The sequence below is a fragment of the Podarcis tiliguerta genome, assembly GCF_965153285.1.
Source record: "Podarcis tiliguerta genome assembly, chromosome: W".
Lineage (NCBI taxonomy): Eukaryota > Metazoa > Chordata > Lepidosauria > Squamata > Lacertidae > Podarcis > Podarcis tiliguerta.
Window position 1 is genome coordinate 19,231,523 of NC_139552.1, and position 19,443 is coordinate 19,250,965.

Genomic DNA, 19,443 nt, shown 5'->3' on the forward strand with positions numbered 1-19,443 from the left:
CATATTGAGCTTTTTCACAGCCTTCGCTTCCATCGGTGACAACCAGCTTGGGGTTTTATTTTCAAGTAGGTCTTTATACCTTATCCAGACATTAAATAGTGCTTTCCTGACAATGTGATTTTTAAATGTTTTATGCACTTTAACCTTTTCATACCATAAATATGCATGCCATCCAAATGCGTTATTAAAACCTTCTAAATCCAAAATGTCTGTATTTTCAAGAAGCAGCCATTCTTTCAACCAGCAAAAAGCTGCTGATTCATAGTAAAGTTTAAAGTCTGGCAGGGCAAATCCACCTCTTTCCTTTGCATCAGTTAATATTTTAAATTTGATTCTAGGCTTCTTGCCCTGCCAGACAAATCTGGAAATGTCTTTCTGCCACTTCTTGAAACAATCCATTTTGTCCATGACCTGCAATGTTTGAAACAAAAAGAACATTCTAGGCAATACATTCATTTTTATCGCTGCAATACGGCCTAGCAGTGAAAGCTTCAAATTTGACCAAATTTCCAAATCTTTTTTCACCTCCATCCAACATTTTTCATAGTTGTCTTTAAATAAGGTCCCATTCTTAGCTGTCATATTAATCCCCAAATATTTCACTTTCTTAACCACTGTTAAACCTGTCTCATTCTGAAACCCCTCTCTCTCAGTTCCTCTTAATTTTTTCTCCAATACCTTTGTTTTTAACTTATTCAATTTAAATCCTGCCACTTGACCAAATTCTTCAATCAATTCTAAAACTCTTTAGGTACTAGATTCTGGCTCCTGCAAAGTCAAAACTAAGTCATCTGCAAATGCTCTTAATTTATATTGTTCGGCTCCGACCTGTATCCCTTTCACCAATTGGTCCCTTCTAATCATGTTCAAAAGGACCTCCAGGACCGATATAAAAAGCAATGGGGAGATTGGGCAACCTTATCGTGTTCCTTTTTCTATCCTGAATTCCTCCGTCACAACATTATTAACAATTAGTTTAGCTTTTTGTTCAGAATAAATTGCACCTATACCATTTTCAAACCTTTGTCCTACCCCCATCCCCTGAAGATTCTTCTTCATAAAACTCCAAGAAATATTGTCAAAGGCTTTCTCCGTGTCCACAAAAATCAAAACTGCCTTAGTATTGATGTTCTCTTGTAACAGTTCCAAAATATTGATTATATTTCTCATATTGTCAGATAAGTGTCTACCCGGGAGAAAGCCTGCTTGATCTTTATGAATCTCTTCTACTAAAACTTTTTTTAATCTTTTAGCCAAAATATCTGCAAAAATTTTATAGTCCACATTTAGCAATGATATAGGGCGGTAGTTCTTAAGCTGTGTCTTTTCAGTCTCTGTTTTCGGTATAAGTGTGATGTACGCTTCCTTCCACGACTCTGGTGCCCTTCTCCCTTCCAATATTTCATTACAAACTTCCTTCAAAGGTTGTACCAACCATTCTTTCAACGATTTGTAGTATCTGGAAGTCAATCCATCCGGCCCTGGAGATTTACCTAGTTGCATGTTCTGAATGGCACCTTCAACCTCTTGTTCAGTTATTTTGTAGCTCAACCTCAATTTGTTTTCTTGAGAGATTCTTTGTAATCCGTTTATTTTCAAAAATTGGTCTATATCAGTCTCTTTCTGTGGCCGTTGTGTATATAATTGTTTAAAGTACCTCTGAAAGCATTTTCTAATCTCAGCTGGGTTTTGAATAATCTTTCCATCCACTTCTAAATTGGTAATGGTGTTTAATTTTTGTCTTTTTCTCATTTGCCAAGCTAACAGTTTCCCACATTTATTAGCCGACTCAAAAGTCTTTTGTCTCATTTGTCTAATTTTTCATTCTATCTCTTGATTTATTATTTGCATGTATTGTACTTGGTATATATATTTCTCTCAAAATTTCTTGTGACTTTGGTTTTACTCTCAATCTCTTCTCACTTTCCTTTATTTTCTCCAAAATTTTCTCTTTCTTTTCATTTTGGATTCTCCTCTTTAATGCATTCTGTTGTATCAGGAATCCTCTCATAACGGCTTTACTTGCATCCCAAATTACTCTTTTTTCAACTGAGGTATTCATATTTATCTCAAAGTAATCTCTCAAGGTTTTTTGGGCCTTCTTAGTTACCTCTTCGTCTCTAAATAGGTTGTCATTCATCCTCCATCTGAAGGAGCCAATTGGTGTTAAGTTCATCTCCATTTTCACAGCGTTATGGTCGGAGCAAGTTTTGGGGCAGATTTCCACTTTTCTTGTCTTTGGTGCCATGCCTCTAGTAATCCATATTTGGTCAATTCTTGTCCATGTCATTTTGGCTTCAGAAAAGAAGGTTCCCTCTCTTCCCAAAGGGTTCTTTGTTCTCCAGATGTCCACTAAATCCAGATTGTCTGTCATCTCAAAAAAAGTTTTCGGTAGTCTGCCATCTTTAGTAACTACCTGTCTTTGTGCCTTATCCATATTTGTAGATACCACTCCGTTCATATCCCCCATCAAAATCACATTATAGTCCAAATAGTCTGTCAATATCTCATGCAACTTCTTAAAAAATTCAGATTTCCCCTCATTTGGTGCATATACGCCTACTATCAAAAACTTCTCTCCATGTTGTGAGCGTGCCTTCTCCCTCCGTTGCTGCACTTAGCAGAGACACTCTCGAGGCCAGACGCCATAAATTCCTTTCTTTATTGCTTTCTGACAAGATTACATGCAGAATAAACAAAGCGACCCGTCTCTCACGAGGCGTTGCTCTAACTACTTTCTCTTTTCCCTCTCCCTCGAGACCAGCAGAGCCAACGGCCCAGCCCCTTCCGTCTTTCCCTGTGACGTGGATCCCCCTCTCTCTGAAGCACCCCTTCCTCTCCAGACTCACTGCTCCCTTCTCTGTCCTCTGAGGACTCACTGCTAACCAGTGGAGACCTCTCCCTGTATCCTCTGATTCTTTCCTCCCTTGCTGCCTGCAGTTCCCTGACATCCACCCCCTCCTCAAGGGCCCCCCTCTCCTCCCTTTCCTGAGAAGAAGCCTCCCCCGATGCAGTCTCCTCATACTTCTCGGGTGTGAATCCTAGGAAAACCTCCTCCTCTTCGGTATCATCAAAAACGTTACCCCACCCTTTAACATCTGATGGACCCGGACGTTCTTCACTCACTCCTCCTGCCCCCTGCGTTTCCTCTTGGTCCGAGGCTGAGAACCCCTCGAAATCCTCTTCATCGTCCGTCGGCCCAAACGCCCTCTCAGCGAACCTCCCTGCGGGTTCTGGCTTATGTGGAAATAGCTCGTGGAAGTCCTCCACTAAACCCTTCTCCGTGACCCAATCTGACGGTACCCATGTGTTATCTGATCTGGGAGCCCCCTCCCAAGCTACAAGATACTCCAGCTGATTACCCTTCCAACGCGAGTCCAATATTTCCTCAATCTGGCGTCCCCGCTCCCTTTCCTCGACTTCTGGCGGTGGCACCTCCCCTTCCCTTCTGCCCGGCCGGTAAGCCGACCATAGCGCCCGGTGGAACACGGGATGAATTTTCATGCTCTCGGGCAGCCTCAACTTAAAGGCCACTGGGTTGACTTGCTGTATGATTTCAAAGGGACCTACCCTCCTGGGTTTGAGTTTCTTACAACCCCATTTCCAGGGCAAGCCTTGCGTGGATAACCACACCTTATCCCCCACCCGGAGGGTCTCCCCTTCCCTCCGATGCTTGTCTGCTTGCTTCTTGTATACCTCCTTGGCCCTCTCCAAGTTCAACTTCAGTTGCTGCTGAATTGCTTCCATTTCCTCCGCAAACTGTTCAGCGGCTGGCACACTCCACGATTCCTCCCCCCTCCCCGGGAAAGCCCTAGGATGGCACCCGTGATTTGCAAAAAATGGAGTCATCCCTGTGGACACATTCTCTGAGTTGTTGTATGCAAACTCCGCCACCGCTAATTTGTCCACCCAATCGTTCTGCCTCTCCCCCACATAACAACGCAGGTACTGCTGTAATACTGCATTGACCCTCTCCGCCTGCCCATTGCTTTCGGGATGTCTGGCGGTGGTGAAACTTACCTCAACTTGCAACAAACTCATGAGTTTGCGCCAGAACCTGGAGGTGAATTGTGTCCCCCTATCCGAAATGACCCTTCAAGGGACCCCATGCAACTTAAACACGTGCTCCACAAACAATTTGGCTGTCTCCTCAGCAGTTACCGCATGAGAACATGCCACAAAATGGCACATTTTGGTGAGTAGATCCACCACCACCAACACCGCTGTTTTCCCCTTGGACCGGGGCAGGTCAGTGATGAAGTCCACTGATACCACCTCCCATGGCCTCCCTGGTGTTGGCAGAGGCTCTAATAACCCTGCCGGAGCTGCCCTCTCCCCTTTGGCTCTCTGACAGGTCTCACACCCTCGCACATATTCCTTTACATCTTCCCGCACCTTAGGCCACCAAAATTCTCTGGTGACCAACAACATGGTCTTATGTTGCCCAAAGTGTCCTGCCGTCGAGCTGTCATGCAGTTGTCGGAGGATTCTGGCCCGGAGAGCTTCCCCTGGTACATACAAAGCCCCTCGATAAAACAGTAGCCCCCCTTTTTCCTCGAAACCTCCCTCAGTCCCTCTCCCTTGCCCAAGTTCATCCAACTTTCCTCTAGCAAAAGCATCGTCCCGCATCAAGCATAGCAGTTCATCGTCCTTCACCAATGTTGCTCCGCAAGCCCACCTCTGCTCGGGGAACATGAACCGGGCCGTCGGCGGTCCTTCCTCTGCCAGATACTCGGGTTTACGGGATAAAGCGTCCGCCCTCACATTCTGCTCACCTGGTACGTACTGAATCTTGAAGTTGAAGTTGGCAAAGAACTGTGCCCAGCGTATTTGCCTCTGGCACATCACTCTCGCCGTCAGCCAGTACTCCAAATTCTTGTGATCCGTGCACACCTGTATCTGATGCTTTGCTCCAATTAAAAAATGTTGCCATTGCTTGAACGCAGACACAATAGCAAGCAATTCCTTATCATAGATACTATAGTTCACTTCCGATTTATTGAGCTTCCGCGAAAAGAAGGCACACGGACGCCACTCCCCCTCCCCATTTTGCTGCATGAGAACCGCTCCAATCGCTCGATCAGACGCATCTGTCTCCACGCGCAGTGGTAGTTCAGGGTTGACATGCAGCAGTTGTTCCTCGGAGGCGAAGACTCTCTTTAGACTCTCAAAGGCCCTCTGCGCCCCATCCGTCCATTCAAACTTCTTCTTGCCACTGAGGCAGTCCGTTATGGGGGTCGCCAGCCGTGCGAAGTCCTTGATGAACATCCGGTAGAAGTTACTGAAGCCCAGGAACCGCTGAACATCCTTCCTCGTTTTGGGGCTTTTCCACTCCAACACCGCTTTGACCTTCTCCGGGTCCATTGCCAGTCCCCTGTCCGACAGCCTATAGCCCAGGAACTCGACCTCTCTCGTGTGAAACTGACACTTCTCTAGCTTCACCCATAGGCTATGCTCCTTGAGCTTAGCTAGAACTTCCCGCACATCTTTAACGTGCTGTTCTTCATCTGGAGAGTAAATAAGTATGTCATCCAAAAATGCAGCACAGTTTTTGTAGAGCAAAGGTCCCAACACGTGGTGCATGAAGGCTTGGAAGCACGGACTACCACACTGTAAACCGAAAGGCATAACAAGATATTCAAATGCCCCTAGTGGTGTGAACATGGTTGTCTTCCACTCGTCCCCCTCTCGCACCCTGATGAGATTGTAGGCTCCTCTCAAATCCAGTTTGGTGAAAACTTTCCCCTTTCGCACCCTCGCCAATACGTCATCAATTTTTGGCATTGGGAAGGCCATGGGGAGCGTCTGGGCGTTGATTCGCCTGAAATCCATGATGAGACGTTTATCTCGCGTCCCCTTTTTGTCCACAAAGAACACTGGGCTTCCGCCTACTGCCCTGGACTCCCTAATGAAACCTCTCCTTAAGTTCTTGTCTATAAAAGCTCTTAAATCCTCCATCTCCTGATAGGACATAGAGTACAGTTTTCCTGACGGCAACTTGGCCCCCGGGATCAAGTTGATCTGGCAATCGTAAGGCCTGTGCGGCGGCAGCCTGTCTGCCTCTCTTTCGCTGAAAACCTCTGCCAAGTCCATATATTCTGGAGGAATGCCGCCTTTCTCTCCTGCACCCGTAGCCGCCACTCTGGCACTACCAACTCGCGGGTCCTTTACCCCCAAAACAGTTCTCCCAGCAATGCGCCGATCCAAATGTCAGGTTACGCTGATGCCAGGAGACCACCGGATCGTGCATGGCCAACCAACTCATGCCCAAAATGATGGGTGGGCCTGCCAGCGTGACCACATGGAAAGCAATCATTTCAGAATGCGTCGAAATCCTCATTCTCATGGGGGGGGGGGGGTTTGATGGGTCACTTCCCCTCCCAAAAGTTCCCTCCCATCAATGGTGGTCACTTGTAGTGGAAAATCCAAAGGCAGCAAGTGCAATTGGTGCTGCGCAGCGAACTCCCTGCTGAAGAAATTGGCACTCGCTCCTGAGTCCAACAGGGCATAGACCTCCATAGCCTGTCCATTGGGAAGTTCCAGCAACACCCTCACAATTATGCCTGGTTGGGGACGTCCTGGTCGGGGCTCTGGTTCAGTTCCTTTCCTGCCTGGCTGCGGTTCTGCCCCATTCCCAGCCAGGCACTGGCGTTTCCCTGCTTTTGGACACCCCCCTCTTCCATCTGGGAGGAAGCCCCCACCATTCCCTGCCAGTTGCGACGTTCAGGACACACTCTGGCAAAGTGCCCTGGTTTCTGGCAGATAAAGCATTTCTTGGCAGCCTGCCTGTTTTCTGCCGCCTTGTGAACCGGCCGTTGAGCCTTTAAATCTTCCCGTGCGCGGGCAGAGTCAATTTCCATCGGCTCCGAGTGAGAGTGACCTTGCACTCCCTCACTTGGTATGCCAGGAATGTGATCACCATGGGAACGCCGGCCTTTGCTCTCAGCCTTCTCTAGCTGCCTCAGCTCCTGCCTGCTGCCCACAGCCAGAGCAGCCTTAACGAGGGAATTCAAGTCCTGGTGTTGGGGGCCCCTGGCAAGCTCATCTTTCACCTGAGAACTCAGTCCCGCCTTGAACAAAGCTTGCACAGGTTGAGAATCTAAGGTCCACCCAAGTTTATGAATCAGCATTGCAAATTGAGACCAGTACTCCCTCACAGTTGAGTTCCCCTGCCGGAGATCCAATAGCTGCTGCTGAGTCACATCCTCCTCAGATCCAGATGAAAACATAATGTCCATGGCTTCCCAGAATTGCTTGAGATCGCTGAGCGCAGCATTGTGGCTAGCAAGCAGTGGGCGTACCCAATCTCCAGCTGCCCCCGTCAAATGGCCTATAAGGTACCCCACTTTGTCAGCATCCCCAGCAAAAGCAGCTCCTTGTAGTTCCAGGGCATACTGCATGTCAAGTTTGAAGCCAGTGTATAATCTGGGGTCCCCATTGAATTTGCTTACCAGCGTCAAAGTCCGGTTCAGTGAGGCCCCTCCAGAAGCTCCTGCTGATCTGGCCCTGGCTTCTTCCAAGCGAACTCTTAATTCCTGTGATGTAGCCAATAAATCATTCCTCTCTTTTTCCAGCTGTGCAAGGCGAGCCTCCATCCTGCTTTTCTCCTTGCCGACACTCTCCTCTCGAGTGCTCATTAGCTGGGTTTAATGAGTTAGAGCAATCTGTGAGCGTGCCTTCTCCCTCCGTTGCTGCACTTAGCAGAGACACTCTCGAGGCCAGACGCCATAAATTCCTTTCTTTATTGCTTTCTGACAAGATTACATACAGAATAAACAAATTGACCCGTCTCTCACGAGGCGTTGCTCTAACTACTTTCTCTTTTCCCTCTCCCTCGAGACCAGCAGAGCCAATGGCCCAGCCCCTTCCGTCTTTCCCTGTGACGTGGATCCCCCTCTCTCTGAAGCACCCCTTCCTCCCCAGACTCACTGCTCCCTTCTCTGTCCTCTGAGGACTCACTGCTAACCAGTGGAGACCTCTCCCTGTATCCTCTGATTCTTTCCTCCCTTGCTGCCTGCAGTTCCCTGACACATGTATTTGAATTTCAACTGCCACATATCTTCCTTGATCATCTTTAAAAATAATTTTCGGTGATAGGCTCTCCTTTGCATAAATCACAACTCCTCTTTTTTTAACTCTTATCTGATGAAATAAACTCCTGGCCCAATCTTTTATTAATCAAAAGTTTTCTATGTAGTCTTATCACATGGGTTTCCTGTAAACAAATCAAGTCCAATTGTTCCTTTTTTAACAAATGAAAAATCTGTTTCCTTTTCTGAGGAGAGTTCAAACCGTTACAATTCCAACTTAATAGTTGCAGAGACATAGTGTAATTACCTTGCTTTTCCTCCAACTGCTCCCAATGCTTCTTCCTGTTCTGTCGGTGGTGCCACCTTCTCCAAGCTGTCTATATCAAGAAGTATTTTTGCCTTGTCTATTGCTCCTCTTTCCAGTACTCTTTGCTCCTTTCCAAGTCCTTTCTGTAGATCTTCCCCGTAGTCTTTTAAGAATCTGTCTTTGTCGTCCACTGATCTTATTTTAATCTTTCTTCCTTTGATACTGAAAGATAGGCCCTGGGGGAATTCCCACCTAAAGATAATGCTATTGCTTCTCAGCAGGGCAACCAAATCTCCATAATTTGATCTCAGTTCCAAAAGATGTTTTGGAATGTCCTTAAATATCTCCACTCTTGACTGATATATTTTCAGGGCCTTCTGATTTTATCTCTTTCCTCTTTTGATCTGAGGGTAATCAAACAGTCTCTCACCTTATTCTTCTTTCCCCCTCTTCCAAGCCTAAATGCACTCACTATCTTGAATTCTTCCTTCCCCAGATCTAAATCCCAAAAGTCTGCAAATTCCTGCATAAGAAAGTCACTTAGCTTGTCTTTTTCAAGTTCTGGTACAGCCCTGATCCTCAGATTTGTTTGTTTCTCGTTCAGTTCAATCATAGACAACATTGACCTATGGTCTTCCAATTGCCTATGTATCGGTGGTATTTTTTCCCCTGTGGCCACTGCTATCTCTTTAGCTTCTTCAGCCGTTTTTCGAGTCGTGGTAGATTCCTGTAATAATTTCTGTATGGTCTCCGTATTAGTAGTGACCTTCTGACCCAGGTTATTGATGCTTGTAGTATTTTGATCAATTTTATTTGATGCTTCTGCAACCCGCTTATTTGTTTCAGCTACTTCTGCAGTTAAATTATTCAAAGATTCCTGAATTTTAGCTAGTCCCGTAGCTAAAACTTCTTCAGTAGACATGCCTTTTGATTTAGATTGTGCAGGAGCACCCCCTGATGGGCCAGATGCTGAGGCTCTTCTCTGATGTCCAATGTCTGGGCGAAAAGATTTGCCAGACCTCGTTGTTTTTTCTTGAAGCAATTCTATCTTTTCTTTCCCATCTGCCATACCACTCTAGATAAAAACTCAAGGTCGATCCCATGGCTGGAGTCTGTTTTGCAGTGGAAATTTCCCCTTGCCCAGTTATTTTTGTAACAGTTCCAACATCCACTAGGGGGACACAGTATCAATCAACTTGTTACTTTAATAAATATGTCCTTTCTTTTCCTTGGTCCCCCTTTCTCCAGATGGACGAAAGTATCAATTTTCCCTTAGTCCCAGTTACTTTAATACCAGAAGAGACCCAACAGAAACACTGTATCTCTCTTTGCACAGTTAGCTGTCAAAAAGATACTTTAGCGCTTTTCGCAGTATGGCATGCTATTGTCCATTGGCAGCCCGTTCCCAGGTTTTTAAGCTGTGGAATTTTAAACTTTATCTTCTTTTCTGTAGGAAATATATCGTTCCCACTCCCCCCCCCCCTCCTACAGCCAGGAGGGGAGATCTCTTATTTGATGTTAGGATTTTAGTCCTTTTCAACTTCTTTCCGGATTTTAGCTCAAAGTTTCTTTGCTTTGATCTATTTACAAAAAGCGGAAGGCGGACTTCCTGTTTGTACCTTACCGCTTCGGTTCCAAATTACTCCTTTTCCCCCCAATTTCCCCCCCTACTCACGGGTAGATGCTTTTAAATCCAAATTGTCACAGGAAGAAGTTAGCGCTCTCCGATAACAGCTGTGCGGCTTCACTCCGAAGAAGAAGCAGTCGACTCACAGCACCGCGCCACACTCCCCGCCATGCTCCGGAGCCCGTAACTGGGTTCCTTTGCCGATTTGGGGGGGGGGCGCAAAAGGTGCCCGCCGAGTCCCACGGTCGCAAGCTTCACCCGCCTGCAATTTTAGGGGTCCCCACTTCAGTGTGGTTGTATCTTCCTGCCCGGCATCTATTTCCTGCCCTCTTTCCCCCCTGCACCCTGTTTCAAAGCAACCACGGAGGAGGGAAGGAAGCGGAGCCATGGATCGCAACTGTAGCAGATTTGAAGCAGAAAAGTGGGAGAGGATCTGCTTACACGAGTGTAAGGGGCTCCCCTCCCACTTTGCTGCTTCAAAGGGAGCCTGGGAGGAGGGAATCCGCTGCATGGATCCCCTTCCCTCCCTCCTCCCGGCTCAGCTCAGCAGCAGCGGCTCTTGCTGGCTTCGCTCCATAAGCTGCACAGATATTTCCCCTTCCTTTTTAGGGGAGGAAAAGTGTGTCCTATGGAGCGAAAAATATGGTACCTGGTTAAAGCAATGGTTCATCTCAAGAAATTAAGTTTTCAACACAAATCTCACCAACGTGTGGGAAGCCAGGAGGTGCTGCCCTACCCCAATCAAATAAATAAAAACACTTTACTGTATTTTTACTGTACTGTACTGTGGTTAGAGGGGTCAGTGTGATATATCAGGATTGGGGTGGTTTAAAAATGTTCTTAAGTGTTATATGTATATTTCTACCCCTCCTTTTACCTTCCTGCCTGCAGCTGACTTTTCCTGCACCTCTTCTTCTCCCTTCGTCAGGCAAAACTTCCTCCTCCTCCTCCTCCTTTTCAGAGCAGAAATTCAGCAGAGCAGACCTAAGAAATATCAATAATGTCAATTATTTTCACAAGAAGGGAAAGGGGGGTCCCCGTCCAAGCAAACATATAATATATCCAGCACAGATTGCAGTGGAAGAAAGAATCAAGTGTGAAAGGAGCCAGCAGACGACGAACTGGAAGAAATGTGCTTTCCCCCGTTTCTTCTTTCTGAAGCCCTTTCCCCAGAATCATATTATTATTATTATTATTATTATTATTATTATTATTATTATGGTGCATTTAGCTGGAAGGGACCCCAAGGGTCATCCAGTCCAACCTGCTGGAAGGCAGGAATCTGCAAAGGAACCACAAGGGTTCATTTCATAATAATAATAATAATAATAATAATAATAATAATAAGTGGAGGAATTGGGATCTTGAGGAATTAGCTGGTTACAAAACCAAGCAGTGCTTCATCTGAATAATACACTGTTCAGGTACAGTTTCCAAGACATTAAAGGTGGCCTGATGGGGAAAGCAAGGGAGATCTGCATTTTATTTTGTATAAAGAATAAATGATGATGATGATGATTATCATAGCCAGTTCCTCTGGAGTTGCTTCTCCCCCGAATTCAAATAATTAAAAGTACTATACTGTTAAGGCTCAGGGGGGAATATGTCGTGTCCCACTTGGGTTGGTGTGATTAATAATAATAATAATAATAATAATAAATTAACATTTAATGATAATTATAATTTATTACTCTTTCCCAGCCACCAACAGAATATTTTTTAAAAACAAGAAAACATCATATACTGCAAACTTCCCTCACCCTTTTAGCAGAATAACCATTATAATTATAATGATAAGAATTTAAAAATGAAGGATAATCCTAATTTATTCCCCTTCCCCAGCCACTGTGGGCTGCTCCCAACAGAATATTAAAAACGCGACAAAACATACTATATTGCAAACTTCCCTAAGCCTTTTCTAATAATAAAAATAAGGATTTAAAAAGTACTTCTAATAATCCTTTATTTTATTAAAAACACGCCAAAACTTCCTTCGCACCCCGGGCGTGGGAACCAGCTGAGGAGAAGCAGCTGAGAACCAGTTGGGAGGAGAAAAAGTGGGAAACTGCTGGCCCCGCCCACAGCCCGGCCTGGGATTGGCCCAAAGGCCGACCTATCGCGGCCGACGGCCCTCAACCAACATGGCGGCGGTGGCGCGTCTTCTGCCCTTTCTTCCCCCCTCTTTCCCCCCTTGTCCAAAATGGCCGCCCTAGGAATCCCCTCGCTCGACGCACGCGCCCACAGCTGCAGCAGCAGTAAACTCGGCGGCGATAGGTCGGCCTTTGGGCCAATCCCAGGTTGGGTTGTGGGTGGGGCCAGGCCTCGGGCGCGTGTTCTCCTCAGCGTTTCTCTTGCCATTTTCGCGAAGGAAGCGCGTGAGTTTGGTCGTGCTTTTAATACTGTGTTGGGAGTGGGCGGGAAATAATAATAAAGGATTATCATCATTGGTTTTAAAATTATTATTAGAAAAGGCTTAGGGAAGTTTGTAATATATTACGTTTTGTCAAATTTTTTAATATTCTGTTGGGGAAGGGGAAGAAATGAGGATTGTCTTTCATTTTTAAATTGTTATCATTATTATAATGGTTCTTATTATAAAACGGTTAGCGAGATTTGTAGTATATTATGTTTTATCGCTTTTTAAATTTTCTGTGGGTGGTTGGGAAATAGTAATACATTATTATTAATTTTTAAATTAATTGTTATTATAAAAACGTGAGGGAAGTTTGTAGTTTTATCGTTTTATCGTTTTTTTAAATACTCTGTTGGTGGCTGGGAAAGAGTAATATATTATTATAATCATTAATTTTATTATTATTATTATTTATTTATTATTCCAGGGCCTTTTCCAACTGGCCCAGGGGGCGTGGCCCAGGCCCTCTCCCCCAGCTATAAAGGGACTCCTGCTGCGGGGAAGCCTCGGACCATCGGCTGGGTGAGGACTGCAGGGCCTGCTCCCTTCCAGGGCCTTCTCCAACTGGCCCAGGGGGCGTGGCCCAGGCCCTTATTTGGAACAAACTTTTGGGGAAGTGTGGGTAGTGTTCTGCCATTGCTTCCCTGTTCCAGGTGGTTAATGTGCTTTAAAATGTCCTCAAGCAGTCGGTGGCAATTTAAATTTTTATTCCTTTTTTTTCTTTTTTCCTTTGTTGGGGGTGAGTGGGTGGGATGGATAGTTGGTTGGAGATTAATTTTAGTATAATTGTTCTGTTCCTTTTTGTTGTTGTTGTTTTATTGGTTCTGTATAGTTTGTGTTTTGTTTTTAAGGGGCAGGATCAGGGCTGCCTGGGAGTGGCTCCCCAGCCAACACGATGGCTGGGACAAGTTCCACAGGGGGGAAAGCACTGGGACATCCGATCTCGGTGATCATGGGCAGGAGGTGGAGTTACGCTAAGACCAGACCATGTCATTACCGAGGAGGCAGGTTTAGTCGTTGTTTGAAGACTATCCCTGCCTCCGGGTCTGGCCTTGACCGGATGGATACTGGAATCAACAGGGGAAACCCACATGACCTGAAAGTGTTGCTGTGCAATGCCAGGTCAATGATGAATAAAATCACTGCCATCCACGACTTGATTGTGGATGGAGGATTTGACCTGGCATGTGTGACAGAGACCTGGTTGGAGGAAGCAGATGGGCCTGTCCTTGCCGCTGCTTGCCCACCAGGTTTCTCTTACGCACAGCAACCCAGGTCATGTGGGCGGGGAGGGGGGGTTGCAGTGATTTTTAGGAAGTCACTAGCTTGCACCAGGCGTCCTACTGGGAAGATCCAGTTCTCTGAGTGCATGTTCTGGAAGTTGGGCAATAGGGGCAGTACAGGATTCCTTTTGGTGTACCGACCTTCCCGCTGCACCAAGGATTCCCTGTCCGAGCTGCTTCAGGTCGTGGCGGATTTTCTCCTGGAGACACCTAGTTTGGTTGTCCTAGGGGATTTTAACATCCATGCCAACACGACCTTACAAGGGGCTGCTCGGGACTTCGTGGAAAGCATGGCCTCCATGGGGCTGTCCCTGAATAAGTTTGGCCCAACTCATTGTCATGGACATGCCTTAGACCTGGTGTTCACCTCTAGTGACGTGGGTGATCTGACACTAAGTAAAAGTGAAACAAAAGAAGTGCCATGGTCAGATCACTTCCTGGTGCAACTGGACTTCTCCGCGACCCTTCCCCTCTGCAGGGAAGTGGGACCAATTCGGATGGTCCGCCCCCGCCACTTAATGGATCCAAATGGTTTCCAGAGAGTGGTAGGGGATGCTTTATCCCATGTTGATGGCCTTTCAGCTGATTCCCTGGTGGCCCGCTGGAATGCGGAGTTAACCAGGGCTATTGACTGTCTGGCTCCGAAGCGCCCTCTCCGATTGCATGGAGCCCGGACCGCCCCATGGTTTTCTTCGGAGCTGAGAGCGATGAAACAATCGTTGAGACGGTTAGAGCGTCTGTGGCAGAAAACTCACTCCGAATCTGACCGGACACAGGTTAGAGCTCAACGTCGAGCCTACCAAGTGGCGATAGCAACGGCGAAGAAGACTTTCTTCACCGCCTCTATTGCATCTGCAGAAAATAGTAGCAGGAGACTCTTTCAGGTGGTTCGCAATTTAACGGAACCACCTCTACCACCGGGGCCTTGTAAAGACCCCAAGATCTCCTGCAACGATTTTGCAAAGTTTTTTGCAGATAAAATCACTCATATTTGGAAGGAGCTAGACACCACCGTGGGAGCAGGGCCGGGGTGGGAGAGTGCTAGAGCTCTGTCTGGTCAAGTTGCATGGAATCAATTTCAATCCGTTACCCCCGAGGATGTGGACAGGCTGCTTGGACGCTTGAAACCAACCACCTGTCTCCTGGATCCTTGCCCATCCTGGCTAATAAAAGCAAGCCGGGAAGAGCTGGGCGATGGGCTCTGCGAGGTGGTGAATGCTTCCCTCTGTGAGGGAACATTCCCAGATCCGCTGAAAGAGGCGGTCATTAAACCGCTTCTTAAAAAACCATCTTTAGACCCGGCCAGTATGGCCAACTATCGCCCAGTCTCAAATCTTCCATTCTTGGGCAAGGTGATTGAGCGCGTGGTTGCTGAACAACTCCAGGCACGCCTGGAGGATGCGGCCCATTTGGATCCCTTCCAACCGGGATTCAGGCCTCACCATGGGACTGAAACTGCCTTGGTCGCGCTGGTTGATGATCTCCGGCGAGCTAGGGACAAAGGTGAGAGTTGTTTCCTGGTTCTGCTGGATCTCTCAGCGGCCTTTGATACAATCGACCATAACATCCTTCTGGACCGTCTAGAGGGGCTGGGAGCTGGGGGCACTGTCATCCAGTGGTTCCGCTCCTTCCTCCTGGGCCGTGTTCAGAAAGTGGTGGTGGGGGATGAGTGTTCAGACCCCTGGGCTCTCACTTGTGGGGTGCCTCAGGGTTCCGTCCTCTCCCCCATGCTTTTTAACATCTATATGAAGCCGCTGGGAGAGATCATCAGGGGGTTTGGACTGGGTGTCCATCAATATGCAGATGATACCCAGCTCTACCTCTCTTTCAAATCAGAACCAGTGAAGGCGGTGAAGATCCTGTGTGAGTGTCTGGAGGCGGTTGGAGGATGGATGGCGGCTAATGGATTGAAGTTGAATCCTGACAAGACAGAAGTACTGTTTTTGGGGGACAGGGGGCGGGCTGGTGTGGAGGACTCCCTGGTCCTGAATAGGGTAACTGTGCCCCTGAAAGACCAGGTGCGCAGCCTGGGAGTCATTTTGGACTCACGGCTGTCCATGGAGGCGCAGGTCAATTCTGTATCCAGGGCAGCTGTCTACCAACTCCACCTGGTACGCAGGCTGAGACCCTACCTGCCCACGGACTGTCTCGCCAGAGTGGTGCATGCTCTGGTTATCTCCCGCTTGGACTACTGCAATGTGCTCTACGTGGGGCTACCTTTGAAGGTGACTCGGAAACTACAACTAATCCAGAATGCGGCAGCTAGACTGGTGACTGGGGGCGGCCGCCGAGACCACATAACACCGGTCTTGAAAGACCTACATTGGCTCCCAGTACGTTTCCGAGCACAATTCAAAGTGCTGGTGTTGACCTTTAAAGCCCTAAACGGCCTCGGCCCAGTATACCTGAAGGAGCGTCTCCACCCCCATCGTTCTGCCCGGACACTGAGGTCCAGCTCCGAGGGCCTTCTGGCAGTTCCCTCATTGCGAGAAGCAAAGCTACAGGGAACCAGGCAGAGGGCCTTCTCGGTAGTGGCGCCTGCCCTGTGGAATGCCCTCCCAGCAGATGTTAAAGCGATAAATAACTACCTGACATTGAGAAGACATCTTAAGGCAGCCCTGTTCAGGGAAGTTTTTAATCTGTGATATTTTACTGTATTTTTTGTTTCTATGGAAGCCGCCCAGAGTGGCTGGGGAAACCCAGCCAGATGGGCGGGGTACAAATAAATTATTATTAATTATTATTATTATTATTATTATTATTATTAAAGAGTGAGGGAAGTTTGTAGTGTGTGATGTTTTATCATTTTTTAAAAAATATTCTGTTGGTGGCTGGGAAAGAGTAATACATTATTATTAGCATTAAATGTTAAATTATTATTACAGTGGTGCCCCACAAGACGAATGCCTCGCAAGACGAAAGGGTTTTCCGTTTTTTGATGCGCTTCGCAGGACGAATTTCCCTATGGGCTTGCTTCGCAAGACGAAAATGTCTTGCGAGTCTTGAGATTTTTTTTCGCTCCCCACCCCCTTTTTCTAAGCCGCTAAATTGCTAATAGCCTTTTAGCAGCTAATCCGCTAATCCCTTAAGCCTTTAATAGCCGCTGTCAGAGCTGGCTCCTGGTCCCAGCTCACAGAGGACCAACGCTAGCCGGTAGTAATGTACAAAAGTCTTTATTGAAGTACAGTTTCCATTTTCAAGCCGCAGCGCCCCAGCTCTACGTCTACGGTTTAGACCGGCGAAGCTCCATCTGAATCTCCGCCCCCTGTACACCAGTTTAAGACTCTAGCCTTACTCCACCTCTTCCGTCTCTCCTTTCTCCTCTGGGTCCTGCTACCCTCCGGGGTCCCTTCCTTCCTGGACTCTTCTGAGGCTGACGATGACCCTCCTGACTCCTCCCGCTCTCTCCGGCGGGCTTTGGGACCTGGCTCCCTATCCGGGCTGCCGACTGTGCCGCCCTCCTGTACATTTGAACTTGGCGCGCGCGCCCAGCCTTCAACCTTCCTCTCAACCGTTTCCTCGCTCCCCGATGGAGGCGTGGCCAGTCCTGCCTCATGTCCTCCGGCTGGCAGCGCGCCGCCTGATCCCGATGCCTGGGACTCCTCCCCCCTACTGCACTCTGGTGTGGACGCTGGTCCGGATTTCCAACTGCTGCTCTCTGAGTCCCCTCTGGCCCCTTCTTCCTGGGGTGTCCCCCTGGGCACCCCCCTTGCCCTGACCATGGGAGCCCCTTTCTGTGAATCTTCCGATTCACTGGAAAGACTCAGAGACCTCGGACCGCTGTCATCGCTGACATTTCCTTCGGACTCCTCCCCCTCGCTCTCCATTTCCTCCCTTTCCTGTGCCTCTGCTCCTGAACCCCTGACATCCATCCCCCCCTCGAAGCCCCCCCTTCCCCCCTCCCCTCCTTCAGGTGTGGGTGCTGGGTGCTCCGTCGTTGTGGGGGTGAATGGCGGATACAGTTCGTCCCCCTTGGCGTGCATCCAGCCGGATAAGTCCGGCTCGTCCTCCGTGCTCTCGCCGACCTCGATTTCCTCTGCTTCCATCTCTGTGCCGCCGTGCTCGAACCCAAGGTCCTCCCCCAGCACGTCCATGTCCATCTCTCCCCCGGTCACCTCTGGGGCCGTTGCCTGCCAAGGACCCGCCAGCCACTTTCTGCTCCACCGCTCCTCTGTTCGATCGTCCCACCAATAAGAGCGGTCTGAGGCAGACCCCGAGGGCGATCCCTCCGGGGAACGTGTGTCTAGTGCCGGTTCTTCGTCCGAGGTGAACCCCTGGAACGTGCTGGCTGAAAGCGTGGGTGTGAAAAGCCAGTCGTCGAAATACGCGGCTGGCATGGGCCTGTGCGGGAACAAGGCATGAAACTCTTCCTTGAGAAGAGGCTCGTCCAAGGCATAGTCCGGCACCCAACGGTTGGCGCTGGCCGGGGTACCTTCTTTGGCGAGAAAATATTCTACTCCCTCTTCCCCCCATCTCGAGTCTAAAATCTCTGTGACCTGGTTGATGGGTTCCCCTCTTGGCGACCCCCTCCTTGTGGGCGTCTCCCTATACGGGTCTGGTGCCGTGCCCGGCGCCTGAAATCTGTGAGGTGCTTTGTAGGGCGTGAGCACTGATCTATGGAACACTGGGTGCATTCTGGATCCCTCCGGAAGTGTCAACCGGAAGGCCACTGGATTGATCTGTGCCTCGACTTGGTAAGGTCCTAGCTGATTATGTCCGAGCTTCTTCTTCGCTAACGATCTGGTCGGCACTGCCTGGGCTGCTAACCAAACCCAGTCTCCCACCTGTATGTCTTCCCCAACCCTTCTGTGCTTGTCAGCCTGCAGTTTGTATGCGTGCTTTGCTAGTTCTAACTGCCTCCGAAGTTGTTCGTGAACTTCCTGCAATTCTGACGCTAAGACTTCCACTGCCTGTGGCTCCCCCTCCCCCAGTCTCTCTAATCCCGGGAAGGTTCTGGGATGCCTCCTGTTGTTGGCGAAGAACGGTGTCACCCCCGTGGACACGTGCTTCGTGTTGTTGTAGGCGAACTCAGCGAGCGGCAGGTAGTCCACCCATGTTGCCGGCTGCTGATTTGCATAGCATCTCAGGTACTGCTGCATGATGGCGTTGACTCGCTCCGCTTGTCCGTTGGTCTGCGGGTGTCTCGCCGACGCTAGGTTGATCTTGACGTTCAGGAAACCCATCAGCTTCTGCCAGAAGTTCGAGATGAACTGTCGCCCCCGGTCGGACAAGATAGACCGTGGCAGACCGTGAACTCTGAAGACGTGGTCTATGAACAGTTTGGCGGTCTGTTCCGCCGTGGCCACCTTCGCGCACGGAATGAAGTGGGCCATTTTGGTGAACATGTCCACCACCACTAGCACTGCCGTCTTGCCTCTCGAGCTGGGTAAATCCGTGACAAAGTCCAGGGCCACCCTCTCCCACGGTTCGCTCGGTGTCTGCAGCGGTTCGAGCAGTCCCGCCGGCGGTTTGTGCACTGACTTGGCCCTTTGGCAGGTGTCGCACCTCGAGACGTAATCCGCGACTTCCACCCGTATCTTGGGCCACCAAAAATCCCTGGCTACTAGTTCTGCCATCTTCTCTTTGCCAAAGTGCCCGGCGGTGGGTGCGTCGTGCAACTGCTGCAGTACCTTCGCGCGGAGGTCGTCTCCCGGTACGTAGAGGGCCCCTCTGCGGATAAGCAATCCGTCGCGTATCTGGAATTCGTCGTCCTTCGCCGTGCCCTTGTGCACCTCCTCCATCTTGGCTTGTGCAAAGGGGTCTTCCTGCAGCGCTCGACGGAC

General features: G+C 48.7%; 1 long non-coding RNA gene across 1 annotated transcript in view; it reads right to left on the reverse strand.

Moving 5' to 3' along the window:
* Positions 1-19,443, reverse strand: part of LOC310668898 — a 97,683-nt gene that overhangs the window by 1,837 nt on the left and 76,403 nt on the right. The gene's annotated exons all lie outside the window — the stretch shown is intronic.